General features: G+C 36.8%; 1 protein-coding gene and 1 pseudogene across 1 annotated transcript in view; one reads left to right on the top strand and one right to left on the bottom strand.

The window, feature by feature from the left end:
* Window positions 1–1,573, bottom strand: part of LOC113931180 — a 248,778-nt pseudogene extending 247,205 nt beyond the window's left edge.
* IL1RAPL2 (interleukin 1 receptor accessory protein like 2) overlaps window positions 1–19,199 on the top strand; it is a 636,713-nt gene that overhangs the window by 561,006 nt on the left and 56,508 nt on the right. The gene's annotated exons all lie outside the window — the stretch shown is intronic.

Here is a 19,199-nt window from a genome sequence, read left to right as displayed (position 1 = left end):
TAAACCTCACAAGAAAATTAACCACTATGAGTGTGCTTCCATTGACACAAATGGGAAAAAAATTGTTTCCTAAGAAATAGAGATAATAGGACAATTTAAAGGAGACAAAATGGGTTCATTGAAAATTGTCTAAAAAAATCAAGAGTAAAGAACAACTATGTGGCAAGAATATGGTATTGATGGTTAATCTATGGCCTTTATAAAAACAGTAGCCCATCAAGGGATTGGGGCAGTGGAACTAGATAAGGAAATTAAAAATTAAATTTTTACCCTTGAGAAATTCTTAGAAAATCCCAGTACATGGGGAGATTATGATGTGTGGCCAACTCTTAACTATAGGAAACAAACTGAGGGTTGCTGGAGGGGAGGTTGGTGGGGAATGGGATAACTGGATGATGGGCATTAAAGAGGGCACATGATGTAATGGGCACTGGGTGTTATATGCAATGGATAAATAACTGAACTCTACATCTGAAACTAATGATACACTAGATGTTGACTAATTGAATTTAAATAAAAAATAAATAAAAAAAAAGATGTGTGGCCAAAATTAGATTTTATCTTTCCATACTTACCTGCAATTCTCTCACATTAGGTAAGTCAGTCTCAGGTTCTTTTAAAGTTGTCTCAGAGCAATTGTATGGGTTTGAAATGCAAAATAGAATCTCTATGGGCTAGATGAAACTTATACATAGACCATTCAATGATTAGGGTGATGACTTTAGCTTTGAAAAAAAACCAAACATGAAGAGCTCATAGAATGTGTATTCTACTTACATTTTATTCAATTTATTTTGTGTATTGTCCTTTTATCTGTCCCCTCCCAGATGTAAATTTCCTGAGGACATTGATCTTTTTTAACTTTTAACAGCTTTATTGAGTTGTAATTTACATAGCATACAATTTACCCATGTAAGGGTACCATTCAGTGGTTTTTTAGTAAATGTATACATTTCTGTAGCCTTCGTTACAATGTAGCTTTAAAAACTTCCATCCCTGACCCCAGCCATAAGTAACTACTGATTTACATTCTGTTTCTATAGTCATGTGTTTTCTAGAAATTTCACATAAATGGAATCATACAGTATGTAGTCTTTTGTGTCTGATGTCATTCATTCAGCATAATGGCTTTGAGGTTTACTCATGTTGTAGCATGTATCAGTAACCATCCACATGTTGGTGGAAATTTTAGTTGTTTTGAGCTGTTACAAATAATGCTGATATGGGGAGGTAGTTCAAGATAATGTAGGAAGGGACTGAACTCACCATGGAGACACCAAATCTATAGCTACATATGAAATGATTTCCTCTGTACAAGACCTGAAAACTACCTGAGAATTTCTTCACATTGGGCAAACAAGAAAAAGGCCACATGGTAGGAAGTAAGACAGGCTAAGACATAATCTCACCATAAACCTCACCCCTGGTGCAGCAACTTACAATCAGGGGAGAACTCACAAACCTGGAGCTTCTCCTCAGGAGCAAAGCGTTCATTCACCACATTGGTTACCACCAGTTTTTTAATACCTGCAACTAAGAGATGAGCCTCCAAATATCTGGCTTTGAAAATCATTAGGGTTACTGTCCCAAAGACCCAAAGGGCTGTAGTGAACTGAGAAACATTTATTAAAAGGCTCATGCATGGACTCACTCACCTCAGGGCTGCCAGCACAGAAACAGTTATTTACAAAGCACTCAGACTTATGTGAAAGAGATTAATTTGTTAATCTTAAAGCACCAGCTGAAGGTTCAGGGGACTGTCAGGATACTCTCCAGGGATGGAGGCTAGTGGGCACTGTTTTCACATTCTCCTTCTGCCCTGCTAAATCTATCAGGCACCATCTTTTTTTTTTTTTTCTTTTCTCAGTGGGAACCATCTTTGGGCTCTTTCTCTGCTGTGCTCCAGAGCACCGGTATCTCCCAGACAGGAGCTTTTACACACATCTTGTACCCTGGTTTTTGTGTCTGGCACTCTGGTTTTTTCAGCTGCTGCCCAAGGAATGCCCCTTTATCTCTTGGTTCCAGAGGCCAGGGCTTTTATGTTCATGGGCCCCATGGGACTATAACAATAAGAGAAACAGTTCTACAGACTACTACAACACAGAGGGTTCTGCATAGACAGCGAACTGAAACAGACCCTCAGTCTGTCTGTGAAAGAGGCCTATTTGCTTGTCTTGGAACTAAAGACTGAGAAGCAAGCTTTAGGTTTGGCACATATTTAGGGACCTACATAGGCTGAGGGATACCATATTGCACTCTGCCTTGCTCTGTCTCACTGGTATCTCTCAGAAAGAAGCTTATATGTTTGCCTGGAGCCCCAATTTTTGTGACTGTCACTAGGGGATAACTCCAGCTCACCAGGTCTGCAGACCAGCAGTGCTTATGCTTGCAGCCACACAGGACTGTATATATTTGCATACTTTAAAAGCTGCTGCCTAAGGATCCGGCTTCCAACCAGCCTGAATCTAAGGGCTGACTGAAACACACCCCTGTGGGACACTGATAGGTTTTTACGCACCCTCAATTACTGGGAGCTATTAAAAATGTAATAGGCTATTTGGAAAATCACAAAGGTTTGAGAGACAGCAAAGAGCTGAGGCAATTGAACACTAAGGATCATGTCCTATGCAAGGTCACTACTTCAAAACTAGGAGAGGTGGTTATTTCATCTAAGGTATAGAAATCAACACAGAGGATCAAGTAAAATTAAACAGAAGGAAATGTTCCAAACAAAAGAACAAGGTAAAACCTCAGGAAAAAAAAAAAAACTTAATGAAATGGAAATAAGTAATTTACCTGATAAAGAATTCAAAGTAATAGCCATAGACATGCCCACTAAATTCATGACAAGAATGTGTGAACACACTGAGAACTTCAACAAAAAGATGGAAACTATAAGTACCAAACATAAGTCACAGAACTGAAGAATACAATAACTGCACTGAAAAATACAATACAGAGGTTTAACAGCAGATTAGATGAAACAGAAGAAATAATCAGTGAACTTAAACACAAGACAGTAGAATTCACCCAATCAGATCAGCAAAAAAGAAGAAAAAAAGTGAAGATAGCTTTTGGGACTTAGGAGACAATATCAAGTGGACTAACATTTATGTTATAGGGATTCCAGAAGAAGAGAGACAGAAAAGGCCAGAAAATTTATTTGAAGAAATAATGGTTGAAAAATTCCCTAACATTAGGTAAGGAAATAGGCATCCAGATCCAGGAAGCCAAAAGTATCCAAATAAGAGAAATCTAAAGATATGCACACCAATATAAGTAATTAAAAAATCAAAGGATTTTGGGGTGCCTGGGTGGCTCGGTTGGTTAAATGTCTGCTTTTGGCTCAGGTCATGTTCCCAGGGTCCTGTGAGCAAGCCCCACATCAGGCTCCCTGCTCAGCAGGGAGGCTGCTTCTCCCTCTCCCACTCCCCCTGCTTGTGTTCCCTCTCTCACTGTCTCTCTCTCTCTGTCAATTAAATAAATAAATAAAATCTTTAAAAAAAAGTTTTTGCCAAGGTGACACAGGCAAAAGCACCCCAGAACACTCCAGATTCATACCATTTTGGCTTCAGATAGCTTGCTAGGGCACCCCACATGCAGAGCGCGTTGGAAACTCTTGGCTGATGTCTGCTTTAGGTCCAGCCACCCTGCCAAATTGTCCCTTGCATGGAGTACCCCGGGAAACCCAAGCTTATTCCTGCATTGATTTCAGCCACTCCACTAGGGCACCCCCTGTGTGAAATGCCTTCGAACACTCCTGCCCCTGTTAGCCTTGGTTCCAGTCACCCAGGCAGGGAACCCACTGTGAGAAACACCTTGGGACACCCCAGCTGGTACCCAATTCAATTTCAGCTGTCCCACCAGTATGGGAGTCCTGGGGCACCCTGGCTTATACTCAGTTAAGCTTTAGCCATTCCACCAAGGCAAATATTGTGTGGAGAGCCCAGAGACCACATCAGACCATGCCCATTCCAGCTTTAGTCATCCTGCCAGGATGTGCCCTGCATAGAGCACCACAGCGCCTCCCAACCTATGCTTCACCTTGGCTTTAGCCACTCTTCAGGGCACCTTCTATATAGAGTCCAGGAACACCCCAGTTTACATCCATTTCAGCTTCGGCTATCCTGCCAATGTGTCGTCTGTGGGAAGAGTTCAGGGTACCCCTAGTTTGCACCCAGTTTAGGTTCAGCTATCCTGCCAGGGCACCCTCTGTGGGAAGAGCTCAGGGACCTTCCAACCTGCACACTATGTCAGCTCCTGCTACCCTGCCAAGGTACCCCCTTAAGAGAGACTCTGGGACATACCACTTTGCACCCATTTCAGCTTCAGCTGTCCTGATAAGGTGCCCTCAATGCATAGAACCCCAGACAAACCACCTGTATCCACTTCAACTTTGCCTGTTCTTACAGGTCAGCTGTTACATGAAAAGCTTCAGGACCCCCATCCCATGCCAACCACAGGGCCAACCAGCCAGCATAAGTCACCAAGTACACACAATCTATATAAGAGACAACTGTATGCAAGACCATCCTTTCCAGTTTAGGAGAAGTAGCTATTTTGCCTAAACCACAGAAACAAACACAGAAAATCAAGGGAAACAGAGGACTATGCTCCAAAAGAAAGAACAAGATAAAACTCCCCAAAAACCTAAATGAAATGTAGCTAGGCAATATGCCTAATAAAGTATTTGAGGTAATTGTTGTAATGATATTCACTGGGCTGGAGTTAAGAGTGGAAGAACTCAGTGAAGCCTCCAATAAAGAGATAGAAAATATAAAAAAGAACCAACCAAAGTTGAAGAATACAATAACTGCAATTAAAAAAAAAAAAAAACACACCAGGTAGAGGGAATCAACAGTGGATTAGTGGATGCAGAAGAATATATCAGTGTTCTGGAAGACAGTGTATTAAAGCACTCAAGCTGAACAGTAAAAGGAATTGAATTTTAAAAAATGAAGATAGTTTAAGGGATTTCTTAGACAACATCAAGTAAACAAACATTGTATTATAGGGGTCCCAAAAGAAGAAAAGAGAGAGTGGTAGAAAATGTATTTGAAGAAATAATAGCTGAAAACTTCCCTAACTTGTGAGGGAAATAGACATACAAATTGAAGAAGCACAGGGAGTTCCAAAGAAGATGAGCCCACAGAGGTCCACACCAAGACACATAGTAATTAAAATGTCAAAGGTTAAAGAGAAAGAGAAAATCTTAAAAGTAGCAAGAGAGAAATAGTTACCTACAAGGGAAAACCTGTAAAGTTATCAACTGAATTTTCAGCAGAAATTTTGCAGGCCAGAAGAAAATGGCATGATATATTCAGTGCTCAAAAGGGAAAACAAAAACAAAAAAAAACCCTACAACCAAGAATACTCTACCTGGTAAGTTTATCATTCAGGTTTGAAGGAGCAATAGTTTCCCAAACAAAAGAAAAAAAGTTTACTACCACTAAGCCAGGCTTATAAGAAATATTAAATGTGATAAGAGAGATAAGATGGCAGAGGAGTAGGAGGACCCTAGATTCATCTCATCCCACAAATACAACTAACTATCAAAAAATTCAAAATATCCAGTAAATCAACCTGAAGGCAGACAGAACAAACTCCACAACTAAAGCAAGAGAAAAAGCAACATTGAAGAAGGTAGGAAGTATGGAGATATGGCCTGGGAAAGAAAAGGATTGCTGGTGCTGTGGAGGGGAGGGAACCATGACTGTGGAGAAAGGCAAGAGAAAGAGGAAAACAAAGGGGAGCACATCAGGAGAACATTTCCCCAAAGCCATTAGCTTGGAAAATGAGAGAGGCTGAATTTTGTGAGTTCTTGCAATCCATGGGGCTTAAAGATTAAAGTTTAAGGGTTGGTGGGCTTGGCTGAGATAGAGCCTGGAGGACACTGAATTGTTCCTGGAGAGAAGGCAGGGAAACAGTCCGGGGACAGATGGCATGGAAACAGCAATTTAAAGAACGCCTAGGGCATACAGCAAGGAGATTATTTGCTCTTCTTGGACAGTGTGCTTGAGAAGCAGTGTTCATGGAGACGCCTCTCCAGGGACAAAGGAGCTGGCTGGCACAATTTTCCTCCCCCACCCCTCAGCATAAACATAGAGCTGTCTGAGGAAAGCTGCTCAACCTCAACTCTGGCTGCCTAACTTCCTTAAACCAAGTTCCACACCCCTGTGCTCTGGCAGGACTGACCTTTTCAGTCAAGCTTGTCTCAGTCCCAGTGTGGCAGACTTCTGCCCCAGAAGACCAGTGCAGGCCCCTGACCACACCACATCCCTAAAGCCTAGAGTTTTACAAGTCAGCAAACTTGGGTAGGAAAAAGCCCAGAGAACACTGCACTGTCCTGCAGAAAAAGCAGACAACCTGGAGGCAGATGGTATGGAAACAGCAATCTGAAAAAAACACCTCAGACACACAGAGGGGAGATTATTCACTCTTCTCAGAGTGCTTCCCTGAGAGGCAGCATTCATGAAGATGCCTCTCCAGGGACAAAGGGGCTGGCTGGCACCATTTCCCTCCCCCAAGCCTCGGCATAAACATAGAGCCACTTGCTGGAAGTAGCACTATACCCACACTGGGTGCCTAACCTGCTTACACCAAGTTCCACACCTTTGTGCTTTGGCAGGACTGCCTTCCTTAGTCAAGCTTACCTCCATCCCAACACATCAGTACCCTTCCCCAGAAGACCAGGAGAAACTCCTGCCCACAGCACATCTGCTGACCAGAAAGTTCTGCAGGGCTTTAGTTATAGTGAAAGTAATATCAAGTCTCATTTAAAAAGCAGACCAGAGCACATCTCGTTAAAACTTGCCATATTCTGGCCAAGGACCAAACACTGCCCACTCTGAGCAAAGAGAGTCTCCGCAGATGACTGGCCTGAAGGATAGAGTAGCCAAAACACAGTAACAGCACAAACCATATACACCAGAGACACTCCCTGAAGGGCCAGGCCTTGGACACTACATGAACTCTTCTTCATAAAGCCATTACTGTCAGGAGCAGGAAACATAAGGAACTTTTCTAACATAGAGAAGGCCAAGACAGACAATATGCCAAGATGGAGGAGTTCATCCCAAATGAAAGAATAAGACAAGGTTATGGCCAGAGATCTAAGCAAAAAAGATACAAGTAATATGCCTAATGGAGAATTTAAAGCAACAATCACAAGGATACTAGCTAAGCTTGAGAAAAGAATGGGAGACTTCAGGGAGATCCTTCCACATGGATAAAAGAGTTTAAAAAGAGTCAGAAATAAAAAATGAAATAACTGAAATTGTTAACAGGCTTGATGTAATGAATACAAGTCTGGAAGAAGCAGAGGAATGAATAAGTGATACAGACAACAAAATAGTGGAAAATAACGAATCTGAACAAAAGAGAGAAAGAATTATGGAACACAAGAATAGACTTAGGAAATTCAGTGACTCCATCAAACATAATAAGATTCATATTATAGGAGTCCCAGAAGATGAAGAGCAAGAAAAGGGGACAGAAAATTTATTCGAGAAAATAATAGCTGAAAATTTCCCTAATCTGTGGAAGGAAACAGACATCCAGATCCAGGAGGCAGAGACAGCTCACATCAAAATCAACAAAAGCAGGCCAATGCCAAGACATATTGGAATTAAATTTATGAAATATAGTGATTAAGAAAAATTCTTAAAAGCAACAAGACAAAAGAAATCCTTAACTTACAAGGGAAGAACCATAAGGCTAGCTGGAGATTTCTCAACAGAAACGTGGCAAACAAGAAGAAAGTGGCATGATATGTTCAAATTGCTGAATGAGAAAAATCTGTAGCCAAGAATACCCAATCTAGCAAAGCTATAATTCAGAATAGGAGAGATAAAATGTTTCCCAGACAAAAAAAAACTAAAAGAATTTGTGAACACTAAACCATCCCTGTGAGAAATATTATAGGGGACTCTTTTAATGGAAAAGTAAGACCAAAGTGACAAAGATAATAAAGGAACAGAGAAAATCTCCAAAAGCAATAACACAACAAGTAATAAAATGATACTAAATACATATCTATCAATAATTACTCTGAATATAAATCAATTAAATGCTCCAGTCAAAAGACATAGGGTGTCAGAATGGATTAAAAAAAAAAAAAAGACCCATCTATATGCTGCCTACAAGAGACTCATTTTAGACCTAAAGACATTTGCAGATTGAAAGATTGAAAGTGAAGGTATGGAGAAACATTTGTCATGCAAATGGATGTCAAAAAAAAGGTGGAGGAGCAATACTTATATTGGATGAACTAGACTTTCAACCAAAGACTGTAACAAGACATGAAGAAGGGCACTATATAATAATAAAGGGGTAAATCCAAGAGGAAGATCCAACAATTGTATTTTGCACCCAACCTAGAAGTACCCAAATATTAAAACAATTAATAACAGACATAACAGAACTCATTGATAATAATACAATAATAGTAGGTGACTTTAACACCCCCACTTACATCAGTGGACAGATCATCTAAGCAGAATATAAGCAAGGAAATGATGGCAGTGAATGACACACTGGACCATCTGGACTTAGATATATTCACAACATTCCATCCTAAAACAAAATACACATTCTTTTCAAATGCACATGGAACATTCTCCAGAATAGATCACATACTAGGTCACAAATCAGGCCTCAAAAAGTACAAAAAGATTGAGATCATACCATGCATATTTTCTGACCACAATGCCATGAAACTTGAAGTCAACCACAAGAAAAAATTTGGAAAGACCTCAGATACATGGAGGTTAAACAACATGCTACTAAAGAATGAATGGGTCAACCAGGAAATTCCAAAAGAAATTTAAAAAAATACATGGAAACAAATAAAAATGAAAACAAAATGGTCCAAAAACTTTGGTATGCAGCAATAGCTGTCCTAAGAGGGAAGTATATAGCAATACAGGCCAACCTTAGGAAGCAAGAAAAATCTCAAATAAACAAACTAATATTACACCTAGAAGAGCTAGAAAAAGAATAACAAGTGAAGTCTAAAGCCAGCAGGAGGGAAGAAATAATAAAGATTAGAGTAGAAATAAATGATATATAGATCAATGAAACCAGGAGTTGGTTCATTGAAAAAAATAATAAAATTGATAAAAAGAGAAAGAACCCAAGTAAATAAAAGCATAAATGAGAGAAGAGAAATAACAACCCACACCACAGAAATACAAAAAATTATGAGAATATTATGAAAAACCATATGCCAAAAAATCAGAAAACCTGGAAGAAATGTATACATTCCTAGAAACATATAAACTACCAAAACTGAAACAGCAAGAAATAGAAAACTTGAGCATACAGCAGCAAAGAAATTGAATCAGTAATCAAAAATCTCCCAGGAAACAAAAGTCAAGGACCAGATGGCTTCACAGGGAAATTCTACCAAACATGTGAAGAAGTTAATACCTATGCTTCTAAAGCTGTTCCAAAAAGTAGAAAAGGAAGGAAAACTTACAAATTCACTCTATAAGGCTTACATTTCTTTGATACCAAGACCTGATAAAGACTCCACTAAAAAAGTGAACTACAAGCCAATATCTCTGATGAACATGGATGTAAAATTTCTCAATAGAATACTAACAAACTGAATTCAGCATTTCATTAAAAGAATCATTCACCACAATCAAGTATGATTTATTCCTGGGCTGCAAGTGTGGTTCAATATTGCAAATCAAACAATGTGATACATCAGATTAATAAAAGAAAGTATAAGGACCAAATGATCCTTTCAATAGATGCAGAAGAAGCATTTGACAAAGTACAACATCCATTCATGATAAAAACTTTCAACAAAATAGAGTTAGAGGGAAAATACCTCAATATAACAAAGGTCATATATGATAAACACACAGCTAATATTGTCCTCAACCAGGAAAAACTGAGAGCTTTTCCTCTATGGTCAGGAGCAAAACAGCGATGTCCACTCTCACCACTGTTATTTAACATAGTACTAGAAGTCCTAACCACATCAGTCAGACCCCCCCCAAAAAAATAGAGAAAGAAAAAAAGTCATCCAAATCAGCAAGAAGAAGTAAAACATTCACTATTTGCAGATGACATGATACTCTATATAGAAAACCTGAAAGACTCCACAAAAAATTGCTATAGCTGATACATGAATTCAGTAAAGTCACAGGATACAAAATCAATGTTCTGAAATCTGTTGCATTTCTCTACACCAATAATGAAACAGCAAGAAGAGAAATCAAGGAATCAATCTCATTTACAATTGCACCAAAAAAACATAAGATACATAGGAATAGACCTAACCAGAGATAAAAGATCAGTACTCTGAAAACTATAAAACCATGATGAAAGAAATTGAAGAGGACATAAAGAAATGGAAACACATTCTATGCTCATGAATCGGAAGAACAAATATTGTTAAAATGTCCATATTACCCGAAGCAATCTGCACATTTAGTGCAATCCTATCAAAATACCACCAGCATTTTTCACAGTGCTAGAACAAACAATCCTAAAATTTGTGTGGAACCACAGAAGACCTCAAATAACAAAAAACTTTGGAAAAGCAAAGCAAAGCTAGAATAATCACAATTCTGGACTTCACGTTATATTACAAAGCTGTAGGGATCAAAATAGTATGGTACCAGCACAAGAATAGACACATAGATCTACGGCACAGAATAGAAAACTCAGAAATGAACCCAAAACTATACGGTCAGCTTATCTTTGAAAAAGCAAGGAATATAAAGGAATGAAATCTTGACATTTGCAATAATGTGGATGGAGCTAGAGAGTATAACGCTAAGCAAAATAAGTGAGTCAGATAAAGGCACATATCACCATGCATTTCCACCATAAGTCAACTTGAGACCCACTATATGTATGCAGCCTTTTTTTTATGCAGCCTTTTTGAGTGCCCAGAAAGTTCTACCAAACTTAGTAGACACAAGTATAGAGGATGACTATGTGTACACAAATGATGTCAGGTTTCTATCATTTTCATTGTGTTTTCATCTTGCCTCAAAATGAGATTTTCATCATAGACTCTTCTGCAATTTGCCTTTATCACACAACTTGGCCTCATTTTGCACTCCTTCCCTACAAAGGGATGTGAGTATTTACACTCCTTTCAACCTCATTTTCTTAACATCTGTATTGGCATTATATTGTTCAGAGAACATCGTTTGTATAAATTAAAACCTTTTAAGGTTATTGAGGCTTATTTTATGGCCCATATAAAGTCTACCCTGCAGAATATTCCATGTCCTATTGAAAAAATGTGTATTCTGCTCTTGACTATTCTGTAAGTGTCTGTTAGATATAACTCATTTATGGTGTTGTTTCAATCTCCTAATTTCTGGCCGATGTTCTGCCTAGTTTTTCTATTCATTTGTAAAAGTGGGTTGTTGAAGTCTCCAACTATTGATGAATTATGTATTTCTCCCTTCAGTTGTGTCAGTTTCTGTTTCATGTATTTAGGCATTCTGTTGTTAGGTGCATTCATATTTTTAATCATTATATCCTTCCTATGAATTGTTCCTTTCATCATTCTCAACTGTCTCTCTTTGGTCAGTAACTCTCTTTTGCCTTAAACTCTATTTTGCCTGATATTAGGACAGCCAAAAAAAGGTTATTTCTGGTTATTCTTTCCAGAGTATATATTTTTCCATCTTTTTACTTTCAATCTACTTTGAATCAAAAGTGTGTCCCTTGTAGGCAGCATATGATTGGACAACAGTTTTTAAATCCATTGTACAGATATATGACTTTTGATTGGAATATTTAGTCCATTTACATTAAATGTAATTAAAGAGAAGATAGGATCTATGTTTACCATTTGGCTATTTTTTTCCATTAATTTTATTTCTTTTGTTCTTTTATTCATTTAATATTGCCTGTTTTGAAGTTTAAACAGATTTTTTTATACAATGTAATTGCCTTGTCAATTTTACTAAATTCTTGAGTTATTTTCTTTTTTTTAAGATTTTATTTATTTTTTGTCAGAGAGAATGAGAGTGAGAGAGGCAGGTAGAGGGAGAAGCAGACTCCCTGCTGAGCAAGGAGCCCGTTGGACTCAATCCCAGGACCCTGGGATCATGACCTGAGCTGAAGGCAGATGCTTAACCAACTGAGCCACCCAGGTGTCCCTTGAGTTTTCTTAATTGTTGTCCTAGAGATTACAACTGACTTTCTATCTTTATAGAGTAACACCAACTTAATTTCAATAGTAAACAAAAAGCTTTGTAACTATTATCTTATTTCCTCCTTCTTTCCTAAAGCTTATTATTGTTATACAAATTATGTGTGTACATATTATAAGCCCATCAATGCAGTTTTATAATTTTTTGTATATCTTGAATCAGATAAGGAAAGAGAAACAAACAAAAATCCATATGCACTGTTTTTATATTTACCTATCTGGTTACCTTTGCTGGCGCTTTTTATCTCTTCATGTAAATTAGTTTTTGTTTAGTGTTCTCTTATTTCAGCCTGAAAGTTCAGTTTAATATTGCTTGTGGGAAAGACAGAATCTCCAAGTTTTTTTATATGTAAGTCTTAATTTTTCTTCAGTTTTGAAGGATAGATTTTTTAGATATAGAATTCCTTATTGACAGTCTTTTTCTTTCAATGCCTGAAAAACATCATCTTACTGGTCTCCATGGTTGTTGATGAGAAATAAGTTTCTCTTAAATGTATTGAGTTGTTTTTCTCTTGTTGCTTTCAAAGTCTTCTTTTTGTGTTGGGCTTTAGAAGTGTAATTATGTTGTGCCTAGGCGTATCTCTCTTTGACTTTATCCTACTTGGATCTATTGAATTTTTTGAATGTGTAGATTAATGCTTTTTAACCATTTTGGGAAGTTTTGGTGATTATTTCTACGTATACTCCTCCTGCCCCTTCCTCTAGCTCCTCTTTTTCGGAGGCTCCCATTATGTGTATGTTGATATGCTTGATTTTTGTTCCATAGGCCTCTGACTCTCTGTTCAATCTTAATTTTTTTCTTTCTACTTCTTGCTCTGGGTAATCTCAATTGACCTACCTTCAGATTCACTGATTCTTTCTTTTGTTAGTTCAAATCTACTATTGAGATCCAATGGGGGAATTTTTCATTTCAATTACTATACTTGAAACCCCAGAATTTCTGTTTTTTTTTTTAAATAATGTCTCCTTATTGATATATTATATTTGGTGAGATATTCTTCTCATTTAACTTTAATTATGTAGATGTGCTTTCCTTTAATTATTTTAACATGTTTGTAAAAGTTGATTTACAAAACCATAATGAGATATCATCTTACACCTGTCAAAATGGCAAAAATTAAAAAGACAAGAAATAACAAGTGTTTCTGAGGATGTGGAGGGAAAAAGAACCCTCTTGCTCTGTTGGTGAGAATGCAAACTGGTGCGACCACTGTGGAAAACAGTATGGAGGGTCCCCCAAGAATTAAAAATAGAAATACCATGTTATTCAGTAATTCCACTAATGGGTACTTACCCCCCCAAAAATGAAAACACTAATGCGGAAAGCTATATGCACCCCTATGTTTATTGTAGCATTATTTACAATAGCCAAGATACAGAAGAAACCCAATGATCCACTGACAGATGAATGGATAAGGAAAATGTCACACACACACACACACACACACACACACACACACACACACACGAATATGCAACCATAAAAAGGAATGAGATTGTGCCTTTTGTGACAGCATGGATGGACCAAGAGTGTATTACGCTGAGTGAAATAAGTCAGACTGAGAAAGACAAATACCATATGATTTCACTCATATGTGGAATCTAAGAAACAAAACAAATGATCGAAGGGGAAAAGAGAGAGAGACAAAACAAGAAATAGACTCTTGACTATAGAAAACAAACTGATGGTTACTGGAGGGGAGGTGGGTGGTATATTGGGTTAAATAGTTGATGAGGATTAAGGAGGGCACTTGTGATGAACATAGGGTGTTGTATGTAAGTGTTGAATCACTAAATTGTACGCCAGAAACTAATATTACACTGTATGTTAACTAACTGGATTTTAAATAAAAGCTTTTTAAAAAGGAAATGTTAAAGGTATTCTTTTAAGTGAAAAAAGTGGATGTAATTAGACATAAGAAAGTTATGAATAAAAAGATGTAAAATATGAAAACATCTACACAAAACATGGAGGAGGGTGTAAAAATAGAAATTTATATTTTTTCTTTTTCTTTTTTAAGAATGTGATTGAACTTAAATGACCATTAAATTAATATAAACTATTTATGTTATGTATGAAACACATGGTTACCATGAAACCTAAGCCTATGATAGGTACATAAAATTAAAAAAAAAAAGAAGAGCCAAACATAAAACCATAGAAACTCATCAATCACAAAGAAAGAGAGCAAAAGAATAAGAAAGAAACAGAGAATTTCAAAAACAATTAGAAAATCAATAGCAAAATGACAATAAGTACATAATTATCAATAATTACTTTAAATGTAAAAGACTTAAGGGCACCTGGGTGGCTCAGTTGGTTGAGCGTCTGCTTTTGGCTCAGGTCATGATCCCAGGGTCCTGGGATTGAGCCCCGCATTGGTTCCCTGCTTGGTGAGCCTGCTTCTTCCTCTCCCTCTGCCTGCCGCTCCCTCTGCCTGCCGCTCCCCCTGCTTCTGAGCGCGCTCTCTCTCTGTCAAATAAATAAATAAAAACCTTAAAAAAAGTAAAAGGCTAAAATGATCCAATCAAAAGACAAAGGATTACAGAATGGATTCAAAAAAAAAAAAACAAGTGCCATCTATATGCTGCCTAAATGAGACACACCTCAGATCTAAAGACATATACAGACTGAAAGTAAAGGTATGGAAAGGTATTTACCGTGCAAATGGAGACAAACAAGAAAGCTGGGGTAGCAGTTATTACATCAGACAAAAAGGACTTTAAAACAAAATCTGTGCCAAGGGGCAAAGAAAGGCATTACATAATAATAGAGGGATCAATCCAACAAGAGGGTATAACAATTGTAAATAACTACACATGCAATACTGGAACACCTAAACACATAAAGCACCTATTGACTGATATATTGAGAGAAATTTATGGTTATACAATAATAGTAGGGGACTTTAACACCCACTTATATCAATAGAATGATCATCTAGGCAGAAAATCAAAAAGGAAACTGTCATTTGATGACACATTGGACCTGATGGATATAACATATATATAGATCATTCCATCCAAAACCAGAATACCCTTTCTTTTAAATTGCACATGGAAAATTCTCCATAATAGATTGTATATTAGGCCACAAAACAAATCTCAAAAAAATTAAAAAGATTGAAATCATACCATGCATCTTTTATAATAAGAACAGTATGAAGCTAGAAATAAATCCAAGAAAAAAAAAACTGGAAAAAAATACAAACACATGGAGAATACACAGCATGATACTAAATAACCAATGTGTCAATGAAGCAATGAAGAGAAGAAATTAAAAAAAAATGCTGGAGACAAAATGGAAACACAAGTGTCCAAAATCTTTGGGACAGAGCAAAAGCAGTTTTAAGAGGGAAATATATAGCAATAACAGGCCTATCATCTCAAGAAACAAGAAAAAGTTCAAATAAACAATTTAACTTCACACCTAAAGGAATTAGAAAAAGAAGAACAAAGCCCAAGGTGAATAGAAGGAAGGAAATAATAAAGATCAGAACAGAAATAAATGAGACTAAAAAAATAGAAAAAAAATCAATGAAACTAAAAGCTGGTTCTCTTTTATTTTATTATGTTATGTTAATCATCATACATTACATCATTAGTTTTTGATGTAGTGTTCCATGATCCATTGTTTGGATATAACACCCAGTTCTCCATTCAGTACATGCCCTCTTTAATACCCATCACCAGGCTAACCTATCCCCCCACCCCCTTCCCATCTAGAACCCTCAGTTTGTTTCTCAGAGTCCATAGTCTCTCATGGTTTGTCTTCCCCTCCAATTCTCCCCCTTCATTTTTCCCTTCCTACTATCTTCTTCTTTTATAAACATATAATGTATTATTTGTTTCAGAGGTCAGGTCTGTGATTCAACAGTCTTACACAATTCACAGAGCTCACCATAGCATATACCCTCCCCAATGTCTATCACCCAGCCACCCCATCCCTCCCAGCCCCCATCACTCCAGCAACCCTCAGTTTGTTTCCTGAGATTAAGAATTCCTCATATCAGTGAGATCATATGATACGTGTCTTTCTCTGCTTGACTTATTTTGGTCAGCATAATACCCTCCAGTTCCATCCAGGTGGATAAAGAAGATGTGGCGTATATATACAATGGAATATTATGCAGCCATCAAAAGGAATGAAATCTTGCCATTTGCAATGATGTGGATAAAAGTTGGTTCTTTGAAAAAGTAAACAAAATTGATAAACCCTTAGCCAGACTCATCAAGAAATCAAAAGAAAGGACCTAAGTAAATAAATCAGAAATGAGATAGGACATATAACCACTGACACCACAGAAATACAAAGGATTATAAGAGGACACTATGAAAAATTATAGGCCAAAAAAATTGAATAACCTAGAAGAAATGGATAAATTCCTAGAAACATGCAATCTTCCAAAACTGAGCCAGGCAGAAATAGAAAATCTGAGCAGACAGATTACAAATAATAAAATTGAATCAGTAATAAAAAAACTACCAAAACATGATGGTCCAGGACTAGATAGATTCACTGGTGAATTCTACTAAATATTTAAAGAAGATTTAATGCCTATTCTCTTCAAACTATTCCAAAAAGAGAAGAGTAAGATAAGCTTCCAAATGCATTCTACAAGGCCAGCATTACCTTGACAAAGACACCACAAAAACCACAGAAAACTACAGGTCAATATTCTTGATAAACATGCATGCAAAAATCCCCACCAAAATATTAGCAAAACAAATACAACAATTTACTAAAAGGATCATTCAACAGAATCAAGTGGGATTTATTCTGGGGATGCCAGTATGGTCCAATATTTGCAAATCAATGTGATATACCACATCAACAAAGTGAAGGATAAAAGTCATATGACCATCTCAGTAGATGCAGAATGAGCACTTGACAAAGTACATCCATTCATAATAAAATCTCTCAAGAAAATGGAGATAGAAGAAACATACCTCAACATAATAAAGACCATGTTTGAAAAACCCACAGCTACCATCATACTCAATAGTGAAAAACTAAAATCTTTTCCTCTCAGATAAGGAACAAGACAAGGATGTCCCTTCTCACCACTTTTCAACATAGTACTGAAAGTGCTAGCCACAGAAATCAGACAAGCTAAAAAAAATAACAGGCATATATATTTGTAAAGAAGTAAACTGCCACTATTTGCAGACAATAGGATGTTACACATAGAAAACCCACCAAAGACACCACCAAAATATTATGAGAAATAATATATGAATTCAGTAAGGTTGCAGGATACAGAATTAATACCTATAAATTGGTAGGATTTCTATACACTAACAACGAAGTAGCAGAAATAGAAATTAAGAAAACAACACTATTTACAATTGCAACCAAAAGAATAAAATATCTAGAAATAAACTTACCAAAGAAGCAAAAGACTTGTACTCTAAAACCTATAAAACACTGATGAAAGAAACTGAAGATGACACAAAGAAATGGAGATATTCCATGCTCATGGATTAGAAGAATTAATATTGTTAAAATATCCATATTCCCAAAGCAATCTACAGATTCAATACAATCATTCTCAAAATACCAACAGCATTTTTACAAAACTAGAACAAATAATACTAAAATTTGTATGGAACCACAAAAGGCCCTGAATAGACAAAGCAATCTTTAAAAAGAAAAACAAACCTAGAGGTATCACAATTACAGATTTCAAGATATACTACAAAGCTGCAGTAATAAAAAACAGTGTGGTATTGGCACAAAAATAGATCAAAAGAACAGAATAGAGAGCCCAGAAATAGACCCATAATTACATGGTCAATAAATCCATGACAAAGGAGGTAAAAATATACAATGGGAAAAAGACAGTCTCTTCAATAAATGGTGCTAGGAAAGCTGGTCAGCTGCATGCAAAAGAATGAAATTAGACCACCTTTTAACACCATACATAAAAATAAACTCAAAATGGATTAAGGACCTAAATGTGAGGCTTGAAACCATAAAAATTATAGAAAATAATACAGGCAGTAACTTGTTTCACATTGGCAATAGCAATGTTTTTTCTAGATATGTCTCCTAAGGCAAAGGAAACAAAAGGAAATATAAATATCATCAAAATAAAAAGCAAAATAAGTCAAGAAAACAAAATGGCAACCTACTGAATGGGAGAAGATATTTGTAAATGATATATTCAATAAGAGGTTAATATCCAAAATATATAAAGAACTTATATAACAATGACGAATCATCATCATTATCTTTATCATCATCATCTGATCAAAAAGTGTGCAGAGGACATAAATAGACATTTTTTTTCCAAAGAAGATATACAGATGGCCAAACAACACATAAAATGATGCACAACATCACTAATCATCAGGGAAATGCAAATCAAAACCACAATGAGATATCACCTTACACCTGACAGAATGGCTAAAATAAAAAAGACAAGAAATAAATGTTGGCAAGGATGTGGATAAAGGGGAACTTGTGCACTGTTGGTGGGAATGTAAATTGGTGCAGCCACTATGGAAAATAGTATGGAGATTCCTCAAAAAATGAAAAAAATAGAACTACTATATAATCCAGCTATTTCACTTCTGGGTATTAAAAAAAAAAAAAAAAACTACCGGGGCACCTGGGTGGCTCAGTTGGTTAAGCGACTGCCTTCAGCTCAGGTCATGATCCCAGGGTCCTGGGATCAAGCCCCGCATCGGGCTCCCTGCTCGGCGGGAAGCCTGATTCTCCCTCTCCCACTCCCCCTGCTTGTGTTCCCTCTCTCTCTGTCTCTCTCTCTCTCTCTCTGTCAATTAAATAAATAAAATCTTAAGAAAAAAAAAGAAAAAGAAAAAAAAAACTACCTCGAAAATATCTGCACTCTCATGTTCATTAAAGCATTGTTTAAAATAGTCAAGATATGGAAACAACCTGTGTCCTAAAGCATTGTTTAAAATAGTCAAGATATGGAAACAACCTGTGTCCTTCAATGGATGAGTGGTGTGTATCAGTACTTATTCTTTTTCACACTTAATT

This window comes from Zalophus californianus, chromosome X, assembly GCF_009762305.2.
Source record: "Zalophus californianus isolate mZalCal1 chromosome X, mZalCal1.pri.v2, whole genome shotgun sequence".
In the NCBI taxonomy this organism is placed as follows: Eukaryota; Metazoa; Chordata; class Mammalia; order Carnivora; family Otariidae; genus Zalophus; species Zalophus californianus.
This window is presented reverse-complemented; position numbering and strand designations above follow the sequence as displayed.